Genomic DNA, 25,073 nt, shown 5'->3' with positions numbered 1-25,073 from the left:
GTCTTTGTGATGATTTTCTGGTATGTTGCTATATGATATGCTTTATGTGCAAGGATGCTATGACATATTGGTTAGTAGTGGTAGGGGTGTTATAATCCCTAGTTACCGGTTCAAAAATACCGAAGGGTTAGATAGTACCCTTACACACCTAGTAGTATGATCATGATATTTTATTATGTGATAGTGGTAGGGGTGAAAATAGTCCCTGGTTACCGGTTGAACGATACCGAAGGGGAGGATAGCTCCCAGTTACGGGTTGAAAGACACCGAAGGAGAGGTTAGGTCCCGATTACCAATTGAAAGATACCGAATGGGAGGTTAGTTCACGGTTACCGGTTGAAAGATTCCGAAGGGGAGGTTTGCTCCCAGTTACCGGTTGAAAGATACCGAATGGGAGGTTAGTTCCCGTTTACCGGTTGAAAGATACCGAAGGGGAGCCCAGCTCCCAGCTACGCTAGATCGATACCTGTTGAAAGATACCGAGGGATAGGCATTAGGTGGTATATGGTATGATGGGGGAACTCACTAAGCTTTGTGCTTACGGTTTTCAGTTTTGGTTTCAGGTACCTCTTCGTCGAAGGGGAAGGAGCCGACACGGTAGTAGCGCATCACACACACACGATTTCCGCATTTTGAGATCCATGAGATTGTACTCTGACATTATTACTGTTGATGATATGATTTTTGAGACATGGGATTATGGTTTTTATGGATTAGTAACTTAATTAAAAACAAAATTAAGTTTTATAAGTAACTTAATTAAAAACAAAATTTTTGATAAGTAACTTAATTAAAAACAAAATTTTTGATCTTAAATTTTGGGATGTTACAAGTTGGTATCAGAGACTTGGTTTGAGGGATTCAGATACACCTTCGGGGTGTCTGGACTCAAACTGAGGGCTTGAAAGATTTTTAAAAGAAAAAGAAGTTTTTCTAAAAGTTAAAGTAAAGAGTTTTGAGAAAGAACAAGGTGTGTGATGCTTGCGATTGGTCGAGCTCAAGTAAGTTTTCCCCAAGACACCCATACATTTTATGTTATGATATGATATGAATATGAGAACTGCATGCTAGAATAGGGATAAGGATCTAGGAAGATGCCTGATATGTCTGTTGTATAAGCTTGTTGAGCTGCATGATAGTACTGTGTAGTCAGTAATATGATAGCCTGGATAGGATATGCTTGGTTTGGGGTTACTCAATGTCCGAATACTTCTTGCTCCGTGCTATTAGGAGTTCTAGTTATCTTTAATTAACTAGTAAACAAATATGTTAAGTTACATATTATCAGTACTAAATAATTTCATAAGGTTAGGTCTAGCCCTATTTTGCAGCTCTTGTTTGAGTCCAACCATTTTAGGGCAGGACCTCTCATTCGAAGAATTATTTGGTCTTAGTAATATGTAATGGTATTCGCGAGCTATTTAGGGAGAGATGACAGGGATTTCTTATACACCTGATGGCGGAGAGTGGGTTGGAGAGAGTGAGTTACCCTAGGGTAAGCCTATGATGAGATTTGTGCAGCAAACAGTAATAGTAGAAGGGACTTGGTGCAGTAAAGGAAATCCTTGAGGAAAGTACATATATATGTGGAAGGTAGTATGGGCTCGTCCTACTGAAAGTAGATGATCCGTACTCGAGTCAAGGAGAGCCGAGATGGAACTAGGGAACTTGTAGAGTATGTGAGATCTCTCAAGGTTATATATGACCCTGACACTTATGTATTTTGTTTCAGAATGGTGGTGACGCGACACAGAGCGGGAGGTTCATGGTCTGGATCAGGATTAGGTTCGGGTTCGGGTGCGGGATCCGAGCAGGTTGATGACGGACTACGCGAGTTCATCGCGTCAGAGATTACGAGAGGCATCCTTGAGGCGATCCCGATGATTTTAGGGTCGATCAAGGAAGGGATTATCGAGCCGATGGAGGATCGCCTCAGGGCGTTTAGGAGTGACTGGGCGTCTAGCCAGTCAGAGTCTTACAAAATGTTCTTTAAGGACTTCAGGGGGAGTGGTGTGCCATATTTCCATGGGATGAAGGATCCCATCGTGTCCAGGAGATGGATTGCAGACATCGAGTCTGCACAGTTTATGAGCTTCTGCTCGAAGGGGTCGAAGGTTCGATATGTTGCAGGTTGTTTGAGGGACAGGGCTAGAGATTGGTGAGAGTCGGTTGGTGACTCTCTGGGAGCCTTAGCTATTGAGGCTATGAACTGATCAGACTTTGTGACCAGTTTTAGGACTGAGTTTGCGCCAGATGTGGAGCTTCAGCAGCTGGCCAGGGAGTTTCTCGAAATGAGACAAACTACAAAGACTATGGCGGAGATTAACGCTAAGTTTCGGGAGAGGGCGTTGTTGGTGCCTCAGTATGCGGGGGATGAAGAGATGCGGAAGACACACAATCATGACATGTTGAGAGCTAAAATTCGAGAGCATGTCAGCTACTCAGCATGCCCAACCCTGGATTCCATGATTGCCCGGGTGAGGGAGAGGGTGATTGACTTAGAGCACATCAGGAAGAGGAAAGTGGAGGAGGGGCAGGTGACAGGGGTTTCTGGGAAGAAAACCAAGGGATTCGACTCTAGGTCGAAGGGCCAGCAAGGCCGGGGCTGGTGTGGGAAGTGCGACAGGTCACATGAGGAAGTTTTCCGCAATGGGTCGGGATCAGGCTGCTATAAGTGCGGAAAGACTGGGCACTTTGGTAGGGATTGTACTGCCCTTACCCCCACCATTCAGACATCAGACCTGATTTGCTTTCATTGCAATCAAAAGGGCCACAAGAAGGCCAACTGTCCGATATTGACAGCAACAGCGCCAGCTCTAACGGCTCTGGAGATTATTGATGGCCAACAGGGTAAGTCAGAGGCTCCAGTGGTGAGGAGCCGAGCCTTCCAGTTGACTACCGAGGAGGCACGTGCCGTAACCGATATGGTGGCGGGTATGATTTCTTCTCCCTAGCTTTTATTATATGTTGATTATGATATTTATGTGCCATGTTATGTGTTTAGTTTAGGATCGTTCCATGTGAACGATATTCCGCGTCAGGTGTTATTTGATTCAGGGGCTACCCGATCATTTGTCTCTCTTGCCCTTAGCAAGACGCTCCCTGAGTCTTCGGGCATGTTGGATTTTCCTTTAGAGGTCGAGATTGCTGATGACCGATCAGTTCGAGCATCAGAGGTTTTCAGAGATTGTGTTTTGAGGCTGTTCGAGGAGCGCTACCTGGTAGACTTGATTCCCATACCATTGCATGAGAACAAGGTCATCATCGGTATGGACTGGTTGAGCCCTAATGGGGCAGTGATCGAATGCGTGCAATAGTTGGTTCGGGTCAGGACCCCAAGTGGGGGAGAGATGGTGATTTAGGGCGAGAGGCCATATCATGGACCAGTTTTATGTTCAGCAGTGAGAGCTAGGCGCTACCTCCAACAGGGTTGCATAGGGTATGCCGCCTATGTTGTGGATACCTAAGAGGCGAGCACAGCGATGGTGGATGATGTACCAGTGGTGTGAGAGTATGCGGATGTATTCCCAAAGGAGCTGTCTAGGATACCTCTGAAGAGACAGGTAAAGTTTAGGATCGATCTGGTCCCTGGTGCGGCTCTGATAGCCAAGGCACCGTATTGGTTGGCTCCTCCTGAGATGCAAGAGCTGTCTACATAGCTGCAGGAGCTGTTAGACAAGGGATTCTTTAGACCGAGCAGTTCACCTTGGGGATCCCTGATCCTGTTTGTGAAGAAGAAGAACGTGTCGCATCGGATGTGTATAGACTACCAGGAGCTGAATAAGGTAACGGTGAAGAACCGTTACCCACTCCCGAGGATTGACTATGTTTTCGACCAGCTTCAGAGGGAATCTTGGTTTTCAAAGATAGATTTGCGTTCAGGCTACCATCAGATGAGGGTCAGAGACAAGGATGTACAGAAGAAAATGTTTCGGACTCGCTATGGCCAATACGATTTCGTGGTGATGTCCTTCGATGATATCTATGTATATTAATGCTAACCACAGGCTTTTCTACATGTTTATATGTATATCTCATACAAAGATGCCAATCATATACATACATGCTTAAATACATGATATCTATGTATATTAATGCTTTATTATTAACTCATCAGAGTTAGAAAAGTTGGTTGGCATTCAAGCAAGAGAGAAAGAAGTCCCGATCAGGCTACAAGTGGGACTAGAAGCGAGGGCCGCTATTCCGGTCAGCTTGTTAGAAAGGGAACTAGCACCCTAAAGACAGCTACTCTCGCTTTCTAACAGTAAACTAAACTGCCTTCCGGTCGCCTCACCAACGCCTTCTCTCCCTATCGGTCGAACTTTTCCATCCGGGAAAGGGGATCGATTACCTTTCTTAGCTAGGAGAAAGTCACTGTCATCGCTCTCTCCTTGAATCGCTCGGAAATCGTACCTAGCCTCTCGTCCATAACCTAGCCCGAAGCTCTCAAGCGACTGATTTCACACAAGTAGTAGGACCTTCTTGTATAGTGGAGTTAGAATAGGCTCTAGAATAGTCGAATTAATGGTCAGTCTCGCTCTCCACCCTGCTGCTAGATGGGATAGGGCTTTTCACATGCTTGAGATAAGACAGATCTTTTTTAGGCATTAAAGAGGCCGAGAGAAAAGTCTCATTTTTACATAGATGAGCAGCAACTTTAGAAATTCATGCTCAAGTCTGTCACTTAGAAGATAGGATGGTATCGACCCGGACAAGGGGGCAAGATCCGCTGGCTTAGGGCCCCTTTAGTAGGGAGCAGAATCGGTAGGTTCCTTTCCTCCCATCGATTCAATAAGATCAGTTCAATCAGTAAAGGTCGAATTGAAATCTATTATTATCATAGACAAGACAAGGGAAGATGCCCCCAATAGAAGGCAATTTTTTAATGTACCAGAGAATAGGCAGGTTTAGAGTTAGAGGAATATCAAGAATTGGAATATCAGTCAGAAATTGAATAAGAGAAGCAAAGACGGGTTATAGTATAGTAGAATCAGTAATCATCTAGCGGGGACGGTTTCACTTATAGGTCAAGGGTCTCGCCCATCTCTATTCGCCTATCCTCTTCCTAGATCGAAGCTTTCCTTGGCTTCGAAGCCTATCTCCACCATGACCTCTTTCTCCTAGCTCTAGCTGTCGAAATAAACCGCCTCTCCCTCTGTCCTAGTCAATTCATTCTTTCTTGGCCTCTTCGTCAGTAGGGGTCTGGAATCTAACCCTCAAACCTTTCCTTTAAGATAAGAAAAGCGTATCGCCCTTTCCTCTATCAACTACCATCGGAAACGCGGAAAGAGCCTATCTCTTACTCTTAAATCCAGTAAAGCTTAAGAGAGGTACTGAAAAGACTAAGTGACCCGAGAAGCCCACCCTTTAGGTCCCTTTTCATAGACGAGAGAATGAGGATCGATTTAGTGCTGAAAGCCTTAAAAGCATCAATACGATTTCAGCTTGCCCCTATACTCTATGAGATAGAAACTTTTGCCATTGAAGGGTCCTCATAGAAGGAAAGAGTGAAAGTCTCATTTTGACACTAGCGAGATACCTACTTTCTAATGGATCTCTCAGTCTACGAAGGAAAAAGTGAGAACGTTAAAATTCCTTTCTAATAGAAAGTTTCTACATGCTATCTGGAGCTATAGGTAGAGGAATTTGATCGATTGGCTTTCAAGTTGAACTATGTAATTAAGAAGTGTAATGCCAAACTGATTAGCTAAGAGAAGCCCTGGAGTAAGGCTTTAGCCTCAGCCTCCATATTATTGCCCTGACCAAAGTTGCATGAGAATGCTAAAACAATTAAACCTGCTGACTCTCTAATGCAGCCACCTACTGCACTTAACAAACAAGAGAATGGGCCATACAGGTGCCTACATTGTTAGTCTATTTGATTTACGGGAAGAGATATTTATTGAATAGAAAGAATGAAACCTGTACCAGCTTATCGCCAACCGTGCTTCCTACCAACTCCGCCTATCCCAGACGGTCGGTCCTATTGATTTAGCCGCACCTGAACCCGCAACAGCTGCCTCTAGTCCGAAAGCAACTTACTTTTCTGATGAATCTTAGCTTGCTTTTTGAATACAGTCAAAGTGGGACATCCCTTGTTCTCGTATTCCTTGCCCTTCACCCTCAGCTAGTTGCCTTCTTTCCTAGGGAATTCAATCACATCGGATCAGTGAGCTAAAGTCAGTCCCTCAACAGCTAAAGTAACTGCTTTATCTGTCACCCTCCGTGATTCAAGCCTGTCACCAAGCCTTAAGTCAAAAGCTCTGGTTTCAAGCCCTTTAGTTTAGGGCACCAAGTGAATCAAAGCAAGAGCTTACTCAGAGCTCGAACTCTATTTAAATCAAAGTCAAGCGAAGCAAAGCAAGCCAGCCAAAGAGGGATAGGCATGATCATTCTATTCTAAAGGTAGAGATCCTGAACTAAGGACTGAAAGCTAGAAGTTCTCTATGTGAACATAGGATCCTATATAAACAACCGGAAATGCTAGACTAACTGCTCTAGAGGCAACCTACTGGAGAAAGCCAGAGGATGGAAGTTACTCGGTTAAGAGGATTAGGGAATAAACGAAGGAAAGCTTAACTCGCTCGAACTTCCGAGGGCCAGTGAACTCAATCTTGAACCCCTGTTTAGCTTTCTCTTTAGCCTATGAGGTTTGATGACAGACCGTGGTAACTTCAGAAGCTGAAGAGGAGATGACCTTAGAAGATTCTATTAGAAGTAGGAAAGCCTTCAACAAGAGAAGGAGACCCAAGCACAGCCAACCTACCTTACTTATTGAGAAGGGGGTATTCTATTAGATTAGTAAAGGAAAGCACCATTCTTAGTTATTAGTCATTCGCTCGCTTAAAGAAGACAGCCTCCCAATAATAGTTCAGTCGTTAGGCCGAGAAGAAAGACGGACTCCCATTTGCTATCTCCTTGCCTCAAGGATCTTCTCTTCGGTGAATCCAATCCCTTAATTCTTTGATCCCAATTCAATTGTTGTTTATTATTGATCAACGAGAAAGAGGCCCAAAGGAATACACCACAAGATCGAACTGCACTCATGCCTCTCCCGCATCAAGTTGACCGCCAGACTGGAGCTTCGTAACATGTTGACGAAGACCTCCGAACTGAGGGTTCGGTCAGTACAAGAGACTACTTTGTCTCCTCGGAAGAAGAATAGCCCCGCTCTCTAGCCGACTGATCCCGTTGATCAAACTGGGAGGGAACGTGTCACATTAGAGGTGAACGATCAGAGGTGTCCTCTAATCACTACGATGAGCTGGTCCCTCTTTTAGTAGACTCAGCTATGAATATTCATGAAAAAATGAATGCCTCTTTCACAGCTAACCCCATTTTCTTAATGCCGAGACTTTCTCTTTCGTCGAGCCCCGAGCTTGTGGTCCTCCTTTGAGTTTGGGTTCAATTGGATGAATCTGTCAAGTCAAGGTCAACGTACGTAGCAGCAAGGATGGTGCATCGCCTCTTTCTCGTTCTCGCTCGGGAGCCAAAACGAACACGCCTGCTACCTACTGTACTGGACCTTCGACCAGGCATTCTACCTTTGTCGAATCGGAACCAATACCACTGCATTGCGCTCGAACAGTTGAGCGGCCGCCGGCCCTTCCGTGCACAGATATAGATTCATTCTTCATACCTGGTCCAGCCTCACAACCCTTCGCGGGTTGGTAAGAAGTCAGTCTTGTTTGGTAAGACGGAATTTGACAAAGAAAAGAGAGTGCTCGCCCCGGCCAACAAAGACCGTAATTACATAGATAACTGCTCCTCCCCTTCTCCGTCTTTAAGGCTTTAAGGCGAACCGTATGGCGGCTGGAAATAAAGACGACCTCACCTTCTCGTAGATGGTGTCAGTGAGAGCCATTTTAGTACCCCCCGTTGACCTTTTTTTGTAGATAGAATCTTCAACATTTTATGGGATTCACTTAGTGCCTCAAATCCGTATATATATATATATATATATATATATATATATATATATATATATATATATATATATATAATTTAAACATATAATAATCATAAGGAAAAGTGAGAGAAATAACTCATCTTGACTAGGGTTTATGAGGATGATACTCCAATAATTTCTCCTCTTTGCCAAAGGTCCTTCCTTGATTTCCTATTTGATCGAATTCCAAAATCATCAATTCTTAAACCATTTACATGGTTTAACCTATAATTATACTCATTAACTCTATCAATATACTTAAACCAACATCTTTATAGCATTTAATTCCATGTAAATCAAGCATCAACATTCATAGATGGTTTACTCATTCAATTCAACTATCATACATATCATATTTACCTTCACTTGTCTTAACCCATTAAGACCCTTTTCTTATTAACACAAATTTCACATAAAGCATCATGTTTACAGTCTATCATTCATATACTCATAATCACTAGAAACAATCATAATTAAACTATATAACATCAGTTCCAACTTAATACCATTAATTAATCTCATACCCTTCATCTAGGGTTTCATCACAATTATGAAAAATCTTGCCAAAAATCCAAATCTAATGTACGTTGCTGATATCATTCCAGCTTTAGGCATTTTAATCCCATCTTAAAATGCTCATATCTCCTTCATTTCTTATCCGTTTTTTATGATCTTTATATCCACGTGAATGTGGAAACATGATCTGCATGTTTATAAAGTTATATCTCACTGACTTAATTCAGATCTTATCTTATTAGGTCAAGAAGTTAGCCTAAAAAGCATGAAAATACTAATTTGACCCTTTTAGCCAAAAATGCATTTCTGATGCATTTCTCTAGAACTCAATCCTTCTAACCTCTTATAGTGGTTTAAACTTGTCTTGGCCATTTTCATGAAGTTAAAGCTTCATATTCTCATCTTTTTCTCATAAATTACCAATTTGCCTTTTTTTGTTAATATTATCAAAAAGTTACATCTTTCTAAATTTTGGGTTGTTACAAAAAGCACGTTGGTCAGTGAAAGTATATTGATCACTATGGGTGAGCTGGTAACAACACATAAGCACTGGTAGGCCCTTGTACTACCAGATGACAAGAAATTTAGAATAATCGAAGTTTAGTCCATGAAAGGAAAGCTAAATTTGAATTTGGTTTTCTCCTAAACCTTGTCTTATGATTGTAGGTTGGAAATGATAGATTCACATGGATGAGAACGTATGCACCATAAAATCTACATGGAAAAGTTTTCACTGTAGTTCATAAATGATTACGAGGAATCACTTTCACTATTAGATTTTAAAGATCTGATAAAGATCAATATGAATATTGGATATTGCATTCTCAAATTCATAATATGATTATGACATCCTTCATATTTCGAATTGTGAGGAATGACAAGGAATTGTTTGAACTTTCAAGACATATATTTGAAAGGGTTTAAACTCACACATATACTATCCAATAAAGATGTCTAAGCTTAAGAAGTCTAGTTGGAGACTTATCGAAGCATCACATAATAGAAATCTATACTTCAATAAGAAAGTCAAGGGTGTTGATTCCTAGATGTCCTGTTGATTTCTGGGTACATGTTAGAGCTAGTGGGAGCATAACTGTTATTCTAGTATTGCATGTTGACAATACTGTTCGTAGGGAACTAAGTTCTCAATTTGCAAACTTGAACGTTTGGGAATTGTTTCGCTATGATATACTTAAGGGATAGGGCACTCATTTTTTTCGAATCTAAATGATTAGATCGTATAATTTAATAGAACTTAGTCATATCCATATATGAATATCATGTTGATATGATTCAACATAGGAAATTCCATATATGAAAATATTATAGCAAGAGCTTAAACATATATCAGATCCTTATGTAAGACATAATGAATTGAGTCCCATATGCTTCGGGTATAGGATCGATTACATATGCTATAATATCCACTTATTTTGATTTTTCCAAATGCCTTGAACATTGAGAATAAAAGGATTAGAATTATTTTGTATGATTAGATTTCTTAAGCAACTGTTAAGAACATTCTGAGGTTTCCTGAAGATTGGTTTCTTGTGGACAGTTGGAAGTATGGTATTGTTTGGAAGGACCATAGTGACATGTTTCAGATTGAGATGATTCTTGGTCAAAATTTATGGTCGTATGAGAATATGGAAATATTTACATAATGGGAGTTGATTTGCAAAACTTTAATGCAAGAGAAGTGTTCAGGTAGCGTACCTTGAATTTGAAACTTCATTATCATGGAATTGTTTCTAGTAACAAAGCTCTAATGGAACATTCTGTAACATTGTTGGCTCAGTCTTTATGACTTTGAAGCCTCGAAATCACAAAAGGTTAATGCATATTAATTTGAAATTTCACCAATTTTTGGATAGTGATAAGAATTTGGAATTGTGAAATGAGCATCATTGAAATAATGTACGGACAATCTGTTCACAAAGGAAAGGAAGGACCATAGAGAGGCATAGTATGCATGTTCATAACATGACATAATTGATGTTATTTAATTCAATTGGTTAGTTGATTACTCAAAAAATTATACAATGAATAAAATCGTAATTATTATGATGATTAAATAATAGAGATTATTTATATTCAGTAAGTTTGAAACCATAGTTAATTAGTTTATTATTGTGTTTCACTTTGCATGTTTTACTTCCTTAATGATTTGATTATTCGAAATTCCATAGTCGTTCATACTTTTGGAAGTAAGTAGTGAATAAAGACAATCATGAATTGGTTTGTAGATTGTCTGATAAGTTTAGACATTGCAATTGTATTGCTACAACATTCATGAGTACATAGAAATGGAGAATTAAGTATGATATAAACCCGCGCTCAGAGAATTATTTCATGGATTATATCACGAGTAATTCTGAGACGATAACAAATTATATTCTTAAAATGGAGATATATGAGTTGTAATTTACAAGTCAAGTGTGCATTGGTGTTGCGAAAACACATCAGTAACATGATGTTATAAAATGTAGTATCAGGCATGATTCGTATCATGGTCTTTCCATGAAAATATGGGGGCCAAAACCCAGGTCTTACAAACAAAGGCCAAGAGCCACCTCCTGGTCTTCCATGCAAGTATCACAAAGACAATTAGCATACTACATATAATTGGCAAGTTCCAAACCCTGGTCTTGCATACAATGTGCCGAGAGCCATATCTAGGTCTTTCATGCGATTGCCAGGTGCCACCACCCGGTCTTTCTACATAACATAATCCAGTGGGCCGGCATTGGTGTCTTCTACCCACAAGTACAGTGAGGAGACACACCTCCATTACTAGAAAAACAACCTTTTACGACGCACAATGCATGTCGTAAAATGCTCAGACGACGCGCAAATGCATGTCAAGGAAGACCCTATCATAACGAGAGACGACACGCGTTTGCACATCATCTATTTACAACACGCGCTTACGACAAACAATGCGTGTCAGGGAATACCCTGTCATAAAGGAAGATGACACACATTTTTGCGTGTCATAATTTTAAATGTTTTAAAAAATATATATTTTTGATAGATTTACTAATTTTCAAATTAAATAACACATTTAAAGTCTCATAATGCAAAATAAAATACTTATATAACAAAACAATCCATTTCATAAAATAAATGTACTAATATTCAAAACAAATCACATTTAATTGTTAGTTTATTAACATCAGTCAAACTAGAAAAAAAAATCTTCCTAATCTAAATAAGAACAAACATATAAAACACAAACTATTTTAGAATTGCTAGAAACGTTTAGGATTTGTGGGATCATTAATCGTCTCCTTTGTTGCAGGGCGTGCTGTGTATGCTTCTTGCAGGCCTAATAAATCCTGACAAATGAAATGGATTATTTGAGGATTTAAAACTGATGAAATGACTGAATACATATATATCTGTAGTGGGAAAAATTTGCACATAGACAAAAACCAATTTCAACTTCAATGTTGACTTCTAAGAAAAAAGATGTTTGTCAATTGAGAAAACTCTCTTTACTTGATAACTTTCAGCTTCATTAAGACAAAATACAAATCAGATTACACAACCAATCTTTGAAGATAAATAAAAAAAATCAGATTACATTAACAATACCTCCATAAATGAACTACCACCATGATTTCTCATATCACATGCCCAGAAATACATATGACTATCATCACTTATTCTCAAGTTCCCAAGGGATGCCTTTATGCTAAAAGAAGATGCTGATGAAGAAACAGAGAACACATCATATTTCACAAATGAAACTAATTTATAAGTACACCATTTTAATACATAGATTCACTAGTAATAAAGGAAGAAGTCAAATGGAGCTTTCTTTATATGATCAGTTGTGAAATTATCTTGAGACATAGTAGTGTCGAAGGAATGCCTACCCTTTCCCAGCAGACCTGTGACTTCAGACTCATCAAGCTCCGTAGAACTACATCATTCACATAATCTGTTGAAAGATTGCATATTGCCATCCTCAACTGTGCACTGATAGCACTAACAGATTACATAATTGCTACAAGAATAAGCCTTTCACAATATAACGGCAAGGCCCATGAACCACTAAATTAAATCGGCCGACTTATCTCATCGCCAAATCAATTTGCGTCCCATTTCCATCCACATCATCCTAACAACAAACCAATAATAATGTAATCAATAAATATATTGTATTGTTGTTGTTATTGTTGTTGTTAATAATAATAATAATAATAATAATAATAATAATAATAATAATAATAATAATAATAAGGGTATTATTATTATTATTATTAATAAGGGTATTTTAGGAAAATTACCACTTCTATTAATCCGCTAGTTTCAGTTTGAATAATAAGAAGCAACTTAACCTAACCCAACCCATGTGCCTATAAAGCCCAATTTAGTAAATTATTTGCATAAATCACTCAATTTAGTAAATTGGCCCATGGAACTAAAAATAAATTGGAGGAACAACAACAACAAACATACCCTATTTGCAAACAGATTCTTTTTCCTTTTGTTCTTGAACAAAGCTAGTAGAAATTCTTCTTGCATATATAACAGGTAGTGAACATAATTAAACATGTGATATTGAGATACATATTTAATTATTTATCTACATAATTATGATTCTTAAATAGAAATTTTGACATAAACTACCTTGCTAATTAGTCTATCATCAACTATAGTTGTAATTGAATAATTAATGGTTATTTCAATTCTTCATCTCTTCAGCATCCTTAAACCGTTGGTCACTAATTTGAAGCTGCAATCAGTTTTATACACATCAATTAAAAAGATAAATTTGGAAACAAAAGTACACAAAACCAGTGAATAACCTCAAATAAAGACAGAATTAGTGTGAAAGGATACCTGAAGCACACTATGAGCAAGATCATGGTCTCCATTTGATTAACCAATGCTGAAAGGAATTTGTAAGTCATTCCACTCTGAATTATCTCCATCTGGATATGGTAAGTTGCCAAAAATGAGATTTATCACACTAGGAACAATGGAATTAACAAATATAACAGAAGTGGAAGGAAAGAATTTAAACTAGTACCAATGTCGGCTTCTAACTGATCAACACTAAAAATCTAGTTGTGTTCTTCTTCTTCTTGTTCTTCCTCTGAAGAAAGTAGAAGGATGCAAGTATTTTAATGGCAAAATTAAGGGGATCGATCGTAAAGGAAATGTAAAGAGATTTCGATCTCACCTTCAATGGGTTTAGGATTTAACTCTGCACATTCACAGAATATCCGAAAAAGAGTATCTACTATCAACCAAGAACATCAACGGTTAGGTTAGCAAACTATTGTGGAATTTGGAAAACAAATGAGATGTGAAGAGTACATTAAGTAGGATCTGAAGGCACAAGTCTCATCTCTTTGATCTTCGAAAAATCCAATGTCTCGTTTGATTCTGAATGATAGCTTTTTGATTTATCGTCCTCATCTCCGATGTCAAGCTTGAGTAAATTGAAATTAAATAACATCGAAAAAGGAATAAGTCATTTGTAACTGGTTTGCAAAAGAATCTCAGATGAATCACAAGACAAGGTAAATCCAAAACCTAAACCCGAAAATAGAAATAAATTAGAATGATAGAGCGATAATACTTTAAGGAACAATACCTGAGTATAGATGCAAGGAGACTAAAATGCCTCAGGATCCTTAGACACTGCATAAAGCGAAACCGATAAGAAATCAACCGCATAGCCTTTCGTCCTCTCTGTACCGCTCAACCACACCACTTTCCTATAAATGAATCCGAAAAATAATCATCACTGACCTGCTGTCACACCACCAAACCGAGATGACGGAAACATTTGGGGGCGGAGGACGTCTTGCTCAATATCACAACAAATGCAAAATAGTAAAACAAGCAATAACATCCCTTGAATTAATAGAATAGTTAATACATGTGTGTTATTTGTATAGTTGTAAGACACCAAAAATATATATCAAAATAAAAGACGAGTCTTGAACATGCCCTGTCTTCTCAAAACCTGATCCAATGTACCTGTCTACTTGTTCCCTGAGAATGCAAGTTATGTTGAAAGAGAGTATCAACATTTAAGTTGGTGAGTTCATAAGTATTTAGTATTTAATGTTTGTATTTGATCTATGTAAGTGTTAGTTTATGTTCTCCAGAAAATCCCCTATTTTCTATAATAAATGAAAAGTAGTCTTCAACCCTAGGACCCTAATGTTTGTATGTTTTTTTCTCTATAACAGTGTAAATGTATGTTTGTACTATGAAATTGTATAATGTATGTTTTCCATAAAAGTAGACTATCTTTACTAGAAAAATAGTATGCTTGTTCATGTATGAACCTTTCCGTGTGCAAATAATGGAAAACTAATAACTTGCAGTTGTATTGTTTAAAATAACACCACTGAAGTAAGTTTGTTTTGTAGACCGATTGTAAGATTACAAAATCAAATGAAGTTATATATATTACTCGCGAATAAATCAGGATTCTCTCCCTATGAGTTCTTATAACCATACTAACCCTGTCTGCCTGATAATGACGTTTTTCAGGCGTCAAAATTGTTAACAACATTTGTCATCCCAGGCTTGCCGACCTGACTGTAGCTAACAGTCGGGATGTGGGATTATCAGTCCCAACATAGATCTATACACAATTGTCATCGCTCTCCTTACAAGAGACTCTAGTTATAAGCTCATGACTTTTACCCATACTTAGATAAGTACATAAAAATGACTCACAAACTGTTTCCACGTATTACGAGTAATAACTGAGAATCCTTTTTGTTTATAGCTTAACCTTGTGAAAATAGTTTTCTTTGTCCCTTAACTACATTCGTTATAAATTATAAGTCAGTTTCTATTTTCTTATTAAAGCTGTTGTATCTTAACATGTTTGTAAATTGTTTCATGTAATGTTTCTCTGATCTAGAAAATAGTATGAATTGATTCCCTAAACCATACCTATTATAGTTTACTAGTATATTAGTCTGTACTGTAAATGATTTGAAGAAAGGCTCATTTGCTCAGCATATACAAGTAAGTTAAGTATGTTCTTGAAAGTGAGATTTAATATTCATGTATTTATTTAGCATGCATAATTATGATTTAGCCGACATTCGGACTAGTGATCCTACCCTAAGACCACAACCAAACAAGGAACAAGAGTTACGGTATTAGCAATAGTCCTAAGTCCGTTATAGCGTACTTATACATAAATATATAAATGAATACGATTTTGATAATAAACATAGTTTAAAAGAGTTTAAAAATGATTTTTAACAATATTTGTAAGTATAAGAAATTCTTTGTTTGTTTGTTTTCATATGTAAGAGTTAACACAATTTTATTGTGTTCTACTTGTATTCTCCCCCTACAGACATTGAAAAAGGTAAATTACAGGGGTATGAACTCACCTTTAGGTGAGTGATTCGCTTGAATGTTCGATATAGGATGATTGTTTCCACAAGTGAAGTCCAGTAGTAAAATCGAGTCCTAATTAGCATTTTATGTAATATATATATATATATATATATATATATATATATATATATATATATATATATATATGTATACAATTAGTGTGTATAAATATAAGAATGATAAGGAATTGGACTAATTTATAAGTTTAACTTACAAATAAGAGTGTTAGAAACAAAATGGAAGGCTACTAGGAGTTTACGGCCAACAGTGGAGATCACGACCTAAGAAGATCTTGGTGTTCTTAGGTTTGCGGTTGAATGTTCATGAAGAAATGAAGGAGATTCAAAGGTTTTCGGCCCAATGATCTTTATGAATGAAGAACACTTTAAGATCCAAGCAAGATCCTAATAAGACTCAAAGGAAAAAGGATGATAGTTGAGAGAGAATGAGGGTTTACGGTTGGTGTTCTTGAGAGTAGGAGGGTGTGTTTTCGGCTGGAATTGAAGAAGTGAGGAGGAGTTCACGGCTCAACCCTCATATAGGTTCAAAACTGATGGGACACCTTCATTGGTTCCCACACCGAATGGATAAGACCGGAGTTTACGGTCCGAGGAGTGGGTTCTCGACCGTGAACCTCGTTTGCGGCTCATGCGAGGGTTTGCGGCTACGAGAGGGGTTTACAGTTCGGACAAGGTTTTCGGTTTCATGCAATTCCCTCCTAATTTAAGAAACACTTCTAATTTAAAGGTTTTAAACCAATCTAGAATTTAAATCTACTTAAATAAAATAGATCAAGATAAGAAGTTTGACTTTAGCTTGACTTTTACAATAATGAAAATAACGGGTTGTCACACTTGTGGATGAGCTACATATGAGTATGTAAGATTGTGGAGATGGAAAGAATCCCCAAATTAGATTCAAACCCTAACAAAGTTTGAATTAATAAAGAGAAAGGATAAATTAAAAACAGAGGGAAACAAAAACATAAAAAACTAACCAGCTGGAATTGATGAGATCTCGTCAATTTGGGGATGAAACTTTATGAGGATCATAGAAGCGAAGAACAAAGAAAGGGCAGAGATAGAAGGAGACAACGTGGGAGGGCGGCATACGACAGCGACGAGCTTCATCATCTTCTTCCACTGCCAGGCGGTGTGTGATTCGTGGCGACGACGTGATTGTCTTTCAACGAAAGTTTCAGCCTCCGATTGACACGACTGAGCTTCAGAATCGACTTATCATGATATGCAAGAGCCATCACTCGAGTTTGATTAAGCTTCGAGGTGCTTCAATGTCCGAAAGCTGCATATACTTGGTTTATGATTATGTCAAAGGTGCTAGCCTTGCCGATTGCCTTAAAAACCCTAAGAACCCTAACTTCACCATACTTTGGATTGGATGTCGCAAAGTCAGATTGAAACTAATCTCACTCATAGCCTCGATTACATTCATAACTCTACAAGATTTGAGTGAAGAAGGTAAGTGAGGAAGGAAGGAAGGAGCGTTGATAACTAGGGCGAGACGATAGTCAATGTTGGGAGGGGAAACGAAGGAGCACCGATAATTAAGGGAAGAGGGAAACAAAAGTGGAGGATAAATAAGAAGGCGGAGTTTTTAATTTTTTAGGATTTCATTTCCCCTTGCTATTAGAGGATGAACGCGTGTTCTATTAAAATTTATAAAGCGACATCTTTAGACGACACACATTTTATTATAGGTGCCCTCCGTTTTTTTTTGTTTAGACACTAATTTTAGGGCACGCAAAACACGTGTCCTAAATGCTTTAAATTTTGGAATAGATGACATTATTTTTTGGACACACACATTTTCGTATCATAAATCACCGGGTGTCATGGTTTGCGTATCGTAAAAGGCTGTTTTTCTAGTAGTGCTCAAAACTGAAGATAGTCAAATCTCACACACACGTTGTTGCTGCCAAAGCTGCTTATAATTAACATATCAAAAACCAATACTAATCAATAAATAGAGTGATAGACCATCATCAAGGTCCATTTCTAATTGTCTTTCATTAAGGGTAAAATACCATTTTACCCTTCCAAGGCTAAACCCACCCATCTTGGCCTAAAGCCCAAAAATTGCCTAAGTTTACATCCGGGAGTACGCCATGTATACTCCACCCTTACGCCTTGCGTACTAATCAATCACAGAAAAGGAAATGAGTCAAAACCCGTTCCGAGCTGCGTACCAAAGGGTTACGCCTTGTGTACTTGATTAGCTTGCCAATCGTCTTATTAAGCTCTTAACAACATGAGACTAAACACCAACACCTGGATCTGACTCTTATGGACGTATTAAGTCATAAAGTTCCTAACTTTATGACTTTGCACGACATAAAGATATGTGGAGCTGAAGACCATGGTCAATAGTACAAAATAGGTAATGTGTTATATGTTTGATATAATGTAGATGGACTTCCCGGTGATTGGAAAGTAATATATCAATCACATGTGTTTTTGAAATCAATCATAGATCATCTCAAGGACACCCTACGACCCTACCCCTCCCCACCAATGATCCTTCTGTATCTTGTAGTCAAATTCCCATGATGAAAGTCAACCTCGTTGCTAGATAGAGTTTTTTTTTATTGGTGTTTATTAGCTGACTGGCGTTTGACACCACAAATAAGCCATTATGTGTTTGGATAGTTTGAAACATCAAATGATTATTGGATTAAATAAGAAGGTTTTGATAAGTTAGTGAGTTCTAACTTATGATTTATTTAGATCAATTTACTATATTAACCCAAAAAATTGTATGAAATAACAAAATCCTAAAATTATTGACTTAGGCGTATGTTAAGTGGAAAACAAATTCTCCCTATATGAGTGTTTGTAACTATTAACCAATTGGTGGTGCATTCGTGTTCGTACACAAGTTTAGTGGCCCAAAGCCAAGTCAATTTGGCTCGCATTTGCACTCCCCTTACTTTCGTGCATGTAAGAGAGAGCTTTGGTTCTAATAAATCTTACAAATATAGATAGTCTTTGTAGTTATAAACCAATTTTTTTTTTCATTCTCCCACCAATGTGGGATGAGTTTAAAACCCAATTAACTATTTTATTTTTTTCTTTTCCAATTGCCCTACTTTGACAAGTAATTTCTCATTCATTTTTAATCCGTTTTGGACGTGTAATATATCGAAACGAAGATATCATGGAGGAGAACAAGAATATATAATCAATAGTTCGTTTTGATTATATTTAGAGTCCAAAGTTTGTGCTCAAAAATAGAGAAAATATATTTTTTGGAAATTAATATATATATATATATATATATATATATATATATATATATATATATATATATATATATATCCGGCTATTATTTGTCATTTTACATCTATAAAAAAAATTATCAAATATTAAAAACAACTTATCAATTTATTATATTTTTATACTCAATAAATTAATACAAACATTTTTGTAAAGCTTGGTTTTAACACTAAATAAACTAATAAACATTTTCACAAATAAATATAAGTTAGCTTTGAATAAACAATAATCATCCCTAAACACATCAAAATCAACCTTTTCTATTTAATACTTTAATACAGAAATTAGGGAACATAAAAATATATTTGCAGAAACAAACTTTAACCCTAAATAAGATATTATTGTTATTTCACATATATTTCAACTACATTTTTATTTCATACCTGAACAATTTGCATCAAAATACTTTGATAAGCTCACGGATTAATGCCATGCTTCAAATAGGTAAAATAGTACTTGGTTATTTAAAAGCATAATATTAAAAATAAATTTCATGTACACAAAATATTATTATTGTGATGGTTATTTTATGAAAAAAATAGTTCATTACTAATTTATTATACCTTATCAGAATCATTATATTTTATATAAAAAACAACTATTATTTATGACATTAACCCTACTTAGTTCTATCCAATTTCAATTAAATTATTTACATATATGATATATTTTCCAAGTATGAAAGTGATGATCAAAAGTACACATTTGAAATTACTGCCGTAAGTATCATGAATAATTTGTGTTTCTTATTTTAATTATCGGTGAATAAGAGTGATATAATTGATATAATTGTTAATTTTTAGCTGTTCGAATATTTAATAAAACGAAAAGAAAAAATAGACTTAATAAACTAATATTTAGATCTATTTTATCATTAACTACCTATGATTCTAAAACCTAGTAATTTGTATAGTTCCCTTTTTTATGTTTCCCTTAAACTTGAAGGAAGGCAGAAATAATGTGAAAAAAAACCCCATACCTTCTTTGGACCATTTGTAATGCCAAATTAATGTTTCGGACCACTTCTTGTACGCTTATTACCATACAAAATCCTTAATACGATAACCATGTTGTACTTTTTCACCCATGAGGACTGCCAAAATCAAATAAAGCTGGTGTCTTTGGTTACATTTTTCCTCTTTGGTCCACTACAATTATTTTGGATATGTACATAATCATATGAGAAAACAAGTAATATATAGAAATTTATTGTCAGTTATTCACGTGTTATATCATCATTGAAAATTGCGATTACAATTATCTTGAACATGAATTGATACACACTTTGCCTTTGTCTCACAACCCTATTTCTTGGAACAAGTTGATCCCATTAAAATTAGGGAAAATACCGTAAATAGTTAAAAAATAGGGGTATTTTCAAAAAATAGATATAAAAAAGAACTTTTCCGGATATAGACATGCATTCCGCGGAGGTAGCTCCGCGGAATCTACTGTAGCTCCGCGGAATGACAAAATCGTAAATAAATCAATGTATTAAAAAAAACCCCCCTCAAGATCCATTCCGCGGAGCTACCTCCGAGGAATGAACTCATTCCGCGGAGATAGCACCGAGGAATGGATCTTTAGTTTTTTTTTTTTTTTCCTTCCTCACATCGATTTTTCGGGGTTTATATTCATTTCCCAAACTAATTGTTTTTAAGAAAAGATTATCATACTATTATAATCTTTATTTGAAAATAATTAGTTGAAGAATTAATATAAACCCTGAAAAATCAATATGAAAAAAAAAATAATAAAAAAAAAACCCTCAAGATCCATTCCGCGGAGATGACGTCATTCCGCGGAGGTCCGCGGAAGGTTCTCCGCGGAATGTATGTCTATAGCTGGAAAAATCAAATTTTGTGACTAAATTTAGAAATTCACCCCCATTTTTTGTCTATTTGTGGTATTTTCCCTTAAAATTAATGTTATTGTGTGGACACCTTGATGGTCTTCCCTTGAGAATCAATTTGCATCATAGAGGTGTGTAATCAAGATATTGAAAATGTGAATCATTTGTTCTTTGGGTGTTATTTGGCTGTTATTTTCATTGAAAAGATTTGGAAATGATGGGATATAGATAATCTATTCTCAATATTACTTCTTTTCAAAATCGGTTTCATGGTTTGCTTCTATGTGGTTGCGTTCTTCTTCTGATAATTATTTGGAGGCAGTCTTCTTCACGTTATTGTGATTCATTTGGTTGTTTAAAAATTCTTTTATTTTATATTATGTTTAGTTAAAGAAGAGAGATTTGTAGGATAGAATAGTTACGCAAGCGTTTATATGATGAGTGATAGATTCAAATGTAAAAAAATTAATTGTTTTGGTTGGCTTGCTAATTGTAGTTTAGTCATTTGATGTGTTGTTTGTTTATTTGTTTTTGAACCCTTTGATGATAATGTTTTTTGGTTTCGTTAGCGCTTTGCTAACGTTATAGTAAAGTCATGTTTTTGGAAAAAAAAAGCCCTTTAGGTTTGAAGTTAAAAGAAGTTACAATTTTAAATAAAAAATTTGATTTGATCCATATATAATGCTCAGATGTGTAATGATTTTCAATTATTATTTCAATTTTATTAAGATAAAAACAAATAGTACTTCGCATTTCGAAGGTACACAATGGGGCCACTTGTAAATAAGGTGCGAGACAACTTGTACAGCAAGTACAGTTTCACACAATATCTCATAACACCCTCATGATCCTAAGATCAAGGAGGAATTGCCATCTTCAACACATTTATTTAAAGTATATTTAACCCATGTGTTGAATTGGACATGTATTTTTAACTCTCTTAATAGTGTTATTCATTATGCTTGAGTTTTCAGCTATATGTTTTCACAAAAAATATTTTCTTTATACGAGACCCAAAATTCGTTTTCCTTAAGACTTTAACGTATTTGATTGTAGGAATTGATAAACTTGGGAAATTAAATATCTCTTATATTTTCTTTCTACATATCATCTATCCATTTTAAATTATGATATGTATAACTTTTAATGTTACACATATCATCATTTAAGATAAATATGACGATATGTAGAAAGAAATATAAGAATATATTTAATTTCTTATTAAAATTTTATTCATTGTACGGGTGAGATTACAAGTGAAATGAATGTGATGTTAGATTTCTTTTTAGAAAGATACAATCAAGAAGCTAAACTAACAAAACAATTACATTAATATATAAAAACTAGTTTAAAATCCGTAGAAATCACGGTTACAAAATTAATTAAATTTTCATAGCAAAAATTCGAAATTACTAATTAATTATTTTAAATAAATTATTAATTAAGATATATATATATATATATATATATATATAATTACAATCATTGATTTAAATAAATACGTGAATTTATATCACCTGATAATTTGTATTAATTTTATTTTAATATTATTAATTTAATGTAATTAGAGTGAAAAATTTAAAATTTAAAGTTTGAAATGGAGAATCAATAGGTTGATAAGTGACATGACATTAATAATGATGCCTAACAGAATGACACATAACAAAAAAATGAATAAACGTACACTTTTATTATAATAGGGAGGTGGCGTTTTCGTCAAACTCATCCAAATTGTTTTAAACTTTATACTCCTATTGAAAATTCAAAAGAAAGATTGAGAGACAATCGTGTAAAAAATGCCACCTTTTTTGGGCTTAGCTTTGCCAAACAAAGAGTTGTTCCTATAATACCAAATACTTAAGGGATATATCATCCAAAATCTCTTCACATGTTTCATCAAAATTACTTTAGAAAGCCAATTCTTACGATCATACTTTGGGGGATTGTAAACCAATGAATATGAAACCAAAAATGTCAAAATTATTGTCTAAAATAATGTATAAACTCTAAACTATACTTTGTAAAAAATCGCATTCTACTCCGACTTCAAACAAATTGGATATGTATGTTTTAAAACTTTCATATAATACAAAAAAAAAAGTAGAAAAATAGAAAATTCTCAGCTTTGATATCCCGACTTTGGGGGACTGTAATTCAATTAATATGAAACCAAAAATGACAAAATTATAGTTTAAAATCATGTACAAACTATAAGCTACACTATGGAAAAAACTCATGCAAATCCGTCTTCAAACGAATGAGATATGTATGTTTAAAACTTTTCTTAGAAACCGGTCCCGACCCTAAAATCGATTCCAATTCATAACACCAGTTCCGGTTCTTAAACCCAGTTTACCCGGACCTGAAGGACCTGAAACCCAGATTACCCGGAACTCGGATAAGTCCATTCTTTAAACCCGAAAGCTGAACCGTTTCTACATATTCCGGTTCTAATGGTTCCGGTTTCGGTTCGATTTTCCGGTTTTAAATCTCATCCCCACTTTTGAGATCATATTTGAACAAGATATTACCTAATAAAATGCATGACGAGGTACAACTATGGTTTAAAGTACATAATAAGTAGATGTCTCTCTTACGGATGTCTTTTCTTCAAGCTACAGTTCGTCCATTCAATCCTTTGCTTATGCACTCCAAAACTCTTATAGAAACACTTTGATTTTGCAAAACACAAAGTTACATGGGTTACTTATTCTTTGGAGCAACATCCCCACCCCCTAACCACCAAAGTGACCTCTGCAGCTAGATGGACACTTCAACATATTGTAGAATTTCAAAACACACTTCCAAAACTTTTCGGCTCCGAGAAACCAATGAACTCATTCAACTATACAAGCTTTGATGTATACGGTTGTATGATTAGATATGATGATTGCATGGACAATACCTTCAAGATGAGTATTTATGCATTGGTGCATTTGTCTCAGTCACAATAATTTCTTTTCTCCAATCTTTCCTTCTCTAAAGATCAAACCAAGTTTTGGTTCATATGTAGCTACACATTTCCGATCTTGGATTCCTTCGAAAAAGGAATCAAACGGTTCAATTGGTACATCATAAACGATGTAACTTAATACTCGATTCAATTGTGATAACACTTAGTAATAGAGATCGTAAAAAATATAGCATAACTATGTAAGGGGCCCTACAGTTGTGGTAGTTTTTAGTCTTGGCATGATTTTGTTTTTTTGCAATAAAGAACAATTCATCGGGGTTCTTGTCATTGAAGTCAGCTTGAGTGACCTCGAAATCCCTCTTGTTGCAGTATATTGTGTATTAATCAGAAACCGAAAATTTTAAAGTTGTGCTTCTTGAATAACTTCAAATATCTAGTCTTCTTAAGTGTCTATACTTTTTCAATTCCTTAATCGTGGCTTTATTTTTGGAATTGACACAACCAATCAAACTCCAGAGGCAATATTTTGTTTTTTTGGCAACCGTAGATCAAACTCGGTGAATAAATTAATAGAAAGCTCCATCTAGGAATAGAGGGATATCTAATAGATTGATTTAATGAGAGCAACAAATGTTGAATGGTGAACATAATTTGCATCAGGTAATTATCTAATTGAATTAGCCTAAGAGACAATCAATTCGGAATCAAAGTTGAATGAAGTGTATGTTTTTGATTCGGATGAATATTGAAGAGTCATTTCTTTCATCCCTCTGGTGTTAATTTTTTTCATCCTTCCTTTATCAGATCTTGAGGAGTATCTATATTGGGTGAATGAGGGACTAGAGTGAAAATTTGAGAAACTTTAGGTTTGACTCGCTCTGATAGTTTTCTTGGAGGGGGAGGAGGGAGCTTCACATGTTATCTTGATAAAAAGTGTCAATATGAGACTCTTCTTCAGTATGTATAGAAAATGGTTTCTTTGGACCTACGTCGATGCCTAATTCATTGATTTTCTTGTTAGGATCTTTATTGGTGTTGGTGTAGGTTCTAAATAAACTTCAAGAGACTTTTATTCTCCCCTTTTTAGGAAGAAGGCCATGACTTCTCCTCGAACCTCCGAGTCCTTATGGATTTAAGGAACCTAAAAGAATTTGATGA

General features: G+C 36.1%; 1 pseudogene; it reads right to left on the bottom strand.

Annotated features, from left to right (window-relative positions):
* Positions 1-13,145: 13,145 nt before the first annotated feature.
* Positions 13,146-14,517, bottom strand: LOC145089232 (chloride conductance regulatory protein ICln-like; annotated as a pseudogene).
* Between the last annotated feature and the right edge of the window lie 10,556 nt (positions 14,518-25,073).

This window comes from Lactuca serriola, chromosome 2 (genome assembly GCF_051521515.1).
Source record: "Lactuca serriola cultivar US96UC23 chromosome 2, Lser_US96UC23_V15, whole genome shotgun sequence".
NCBI lineage: Eukaryota > Viridiplantae > Streptophyta > Magnoliopsida > Asterales > Asteraceae > Lactuca > Lactuca serriola.
The sequence above is the reverse complement of the archived record's forward strand: the minus strand, read 5'-3'. Positions and strand labels throughout refer to the sequence as shown.